The 4270-nt window shown below is 47.7% G+C and overlaps 1 long non-coding RNA gene across 1 annotated transcript; it reads left to right on the forward strand.

Annotated features, from left to right (window-relative positions):
- The first annotated feature begins 1205 nt into the window (after positions 1-1205).
- LOC134477670 (uncharacterized) lies at positions 1206-4015 on the forward strand. The gene is made up of 2 exons (XR_010049801.1): positions 1206-1695; positions 2963-4015. It is a non-coding gene; the product is annotated as an uncharacterized LOC134477670 (long non-coding RNA).
- Positions 4016-4270: the final 255 nt, after the last annotated feature.

The raw sequence follows: 4270 nt of genomic DNA on the forward strand, positions 1-4270 counted from the left end.
TACTCTCACCCATAATCCCACCACTGGACAATGACTCAATCACAAGATTTAGCTGGCTATGAAAATCCTAGTCATCATGATTGCATGAGACTGCTGCGGTACGTCCAGAAACAAACCATAACTTAAAGCAAGCAATTAAACAGAGGGGAAAGGAAGAACCAAGCACAAAAAAATAATATGACAAAAGTAGGTTGATATATATCAGCCAAACAGTCACTATAAATGGAATCAATTCACCAATAAAAGGAAATCAACTGACAGAATAGATTAATAAACAATATGTAACAATATGTATCAGATTTAACTCAAAAAGAAATTAATAGACTGAAAGTCAAAGAGTGGATAGAATCTTTTCTTGCAAGAGAAACTCAGAATAAAGTTGCACACGAAGGGAATTTCAATCCAAGAGTGATCAAGGGAGACAAAGAAAATCACTATGTACTTGTAAAGGGAACAGTCCCAGACAAAGATATAACAATCATCAAAATTTATGCACCAAATATTGGTGTACCCAACTATATAAAACAAATATTAATGGAAATGAAAAATCAAATAAGCAGTAACACTATAGTAATTGGGAAATATCAATTCTCTATTGTCATAAATAGGCAGCTTAGACAAAAAAAACATCAAAATTGAATCAAATTTGTGAACAAATGAATTTAGTGGATGACTACAGAGTATTCCACACCATAATATCAAATTTTTCATTCTTTTCAGTGGCACAGAGGATGTTCTCCAAATCAGATCACATACTACCACATAAAACATGCTTAAATAAATGCAAAAGAATTGAATTTCTTCCATGCATATTATCAGCCAACATTTCAATGAAACTGAAAACTGATGGTAGTAGAAATCACAACAGCTTCATAAACACAGGAAAATTGGACAATAATAGGTCACAGATGAAATTAAAGAAGAAACTCAAAAGTTTCTACAATTAAATGATAATGCCAATTCAATATATGCAACCTTATGGACATCGTGAAAACAGTCCTATGAGGGAAATTTATAGAAGTCAATAGCTATGTCAGGAAAACAGAGCAAACACAAAAGAACAACTTAATATAGAACCTAAACCTTCTAGAAAAAGAAAAGCAATCATATGAGGAAGAAAATAATAAATATTGTTGGGAGCCACAGCCCCGAGCCCGGTCGCCTCACTTGGCGGACGTGAGGCCTGTAGTAAAGAGTGAAGCCTGAGGTAGATTGCCCCTCCCATCGAGCACGTTAGTTTCCTGCTTACCGCGTAAACAACCTGCTCAACAATATAGTCTGCCTGGCAACTGATGATGTTAGCCAATCAGCTTGCCTTGCTTACTTTAACATGATTGGACACTGTACCCGTATATATACCGGTGCCACCCCTGGGCGGAAGAAGAAGCCAGATAGAAGCCCGGAAGTAGAAGCCCAGAAGGAGCCGCGGAGAGCGGACCGGTAGAGGCTTTGGGGCAGACTGAAGCACAAAAGGAGCCGCGGGGAGCGGACCAGAGGAGGCTTCGGCTGGGAGCGATCCCAGGGCAGGCTGTACGGAGAAGAAAAATAAAAAGAAAAGGTTGTCCACTACCAGACTTTGTCGTGTGTCCTTCCTGCCGGCCGGGAGCGGACATCGACATTTGGAGGCCCGCCCGGGGACTGATCACCCCCGAGACGTGGAAGTGGACAACGCTCCAGTACAGAGCTGCGAGACAGGTGAGTTGGGGATAAGCCTGGGCTCTGGGTGGCGCGCACCTACAGGGCTTTTAGACTCCCCTCAGGCTCACGCGTAAGTGGCGGATTCCTTGGGCCTCACGCGGTGAGTAACATATTAAAAGATGGGAAACATGTTAGGTAGCAACACTAAGAGCGAGGGTGGTTGTGGAGAAAGCTCTCAAGAGCTTACAAAAGTACGCAGGGTATCTGAGCAGGCCCAGTCAGGGAGCTCCCGAGAGGGGTCCGTCAAGGGGAACAAGGATGCTAAGGAGGAGGACGGGGCTCTAGCCTCGGAGTCGTCTGACTCCGAGGACGAGGGAAAGTTGAATGGCAAGGAGGCCAAAGAGACCAGCTGTCAGGAGCCTAAGTCGCTCAATAAGGAGTCACAGGGTTCTTTTCCAGCGTTGCCCCGCGAATTGCGCTCTGCTCAACCTGGTCTGCGGAGGAGTAGAGAGCTCCTGAGCGCTCCCCGGCGCGAGAGGGAGGCGAAGCCTTCCGCCCCACCTTGGGGGCCGTTTCCGGAGGCGATCCCTCGCCACGAGGCGGCCGCCTGGGAGCTCCCTCCCCTTTCGCCAGAACAGGAAGTGATGCACGGGCCCCCATTTTCCGCCCAATCACGGCCGCTGTCTTATGCTCTGCCGCCGGCGGGTCGGTATTTTTACAGGCGGCTTTGGCAGGGGGGACGCTTGTCTCATGAGGTACATCCACCTGGGATAGATAGTGGCCCCTACGGGATATTTCCTGTACAAGTAGCTATGGGCCAGGGACACAATGTATGGGAGCCTTTTGAGATAAAGCAGATTAGAGAACTTAAAAATGCAGTTACAACCTTTGGGCCGACTGCGCCTTACACCATTGCCATGCTGGAGAATCTGTCTTCTGGGCCCCTCACCCCCGCGGACTGGATTCAGCTGGCAAAGGCGTGTCTGCCCTCGGGTAGTTACCTGGATTGGCGAGCCTGGTACGCAGAGTTCTCTGCAGAGCAGGCTGAGAGAAACGCCGGTCGAGGAAATGGGAGCTGGGGATTTAGCTTAGCGGCATAAGCGCCTGCCTTGTAAGCAGGCAATCGCCAGTTCGATCCCTGGTACCAATAAAAAAAAAAAAAAAAAAACGAAAAAGATAAAAATAAAAAATAAAAAATAAAAAACAAAAAGGGGGAGTAAGCCAAGGCCTGCCTCCAAAGGCGCGGTTATCTATGGCATGACAATGGATGGGCCCGGATCCAGTGGTCAGCTGGAACCGAGGCGCGGTTTGTGTTTTCCCACAGGAACCGGGACGAGAACCACTGTGGATACCAGAGAGACTGACACGGGCAACAAAGCCCTCGACTGAAGATCAGACCTGCCCTACTGGAGATCCATCACAGACCAACCAATAAGATGAATAAAAATAGCGGTAGCCCGAAATGGACAAGAAGATCCTCAGGCATATGCATGGCTTGCTCAATTGGCCCACGACCGAGTCTAGATATGGCGGGCATCCCTCATTCTCCTCCATAAGGTGACAATACACAGCAGGGTAGGTGAGTCAATGACGGGTAAGAGCGTGCCTCCCCAGCACGACTCGACCTAAGCCAGGCCCTACCCCATCCTGCACGTAAGCCGCTGGACTGTTAGATGCTGCCCAGGTCTAAATTTCTCTCCGAGGGGATTTCTTTACGGAGAGGAAATGAGTGCAAGCTTGTGTGCATCCAGGTTCCGTCCAGTTTGTGCCTGGCCCTAGAAAAAGGACGAGGGCCTCAGGGCCTTGGCAGACCATGGGACGGCCGACCAGGGTCTAAGCCAAGGACCTACGGTGGGCCTACGCATAGGGCATAAGCCTCTGCACCCAGTCCAGAAAGGGCTACGATGCGCACATTCATAAAAAATAAAAAAGGGGGAGATGTTGGGAGCCACAGCCCCGAGCCCAGTCGCCTCACTTGGCGGACGTGAGGCCTGTAGTAAAGAGTGAAGCCTGAGGTAGATTGCCCCTCCCATCGAGCACGTTAGTTTCCTGCTTACCGCGTAAACAACCCGCTCAACAATATAGTCTGCCTGGCAACTGATGATGTTAGCCAATCAGCTTGCCTTGCTTACTTTAACATGATTGGACACTGTACCCGTATATATACCGGTGCCACCCCTGGGCGGAAGAAGAAGCCAGATAGAAGCCCGGAAGTAGAAGCCCAGAAGGAGCCGCGGAGAGCGGACCGGTAGAGGCTTTGGGGCAGACTGAAGCACAAAAGGAGCCGCGGGGAGCGGACCAGAGGAGGCTTCGGCTGGGAGCGATCCCAGGGCAGGCTGTACGGAGAAGAAAAATAAAAAGAAAAGGTTGTCCACTACCAGACTTTGTCGTGTGTCCTTCCTGCCGGCCGGGAGCGGACATCGACAAAATATCACACCAGAAAACAATAAAACAATGAGTAGAAGAAACGGTTCCTTAAAAGATTAAATAAAATTGACAAATCCCTTAGCCAATCTTTTCTTTTTTTTTAATTTTTATTTAAAGAAAAACTAAACAAAACAGAAAATAGGTAGAAATAATACATACATTCAGAGAAAAAAATAAACAGTAAGAAACAACTAGTAGATGTTTA

This window comes from Cavia porcellus, unplaced genomic scaffold, assembly GCF_034190915.1.
Source record: "Cavia porcellus strain 051 isolate PalLab524CR breed Dunkin Hartley unplaced genomic scaffold, mCavPor4.1 scaffold_9, whole genome shotgun sequence".
Lineage (NCBI taxonomy): Eukaryota > Metazoa > Chordata > Mammalia > Rodentia > Caviidae > Cavia > Cavia porcellus.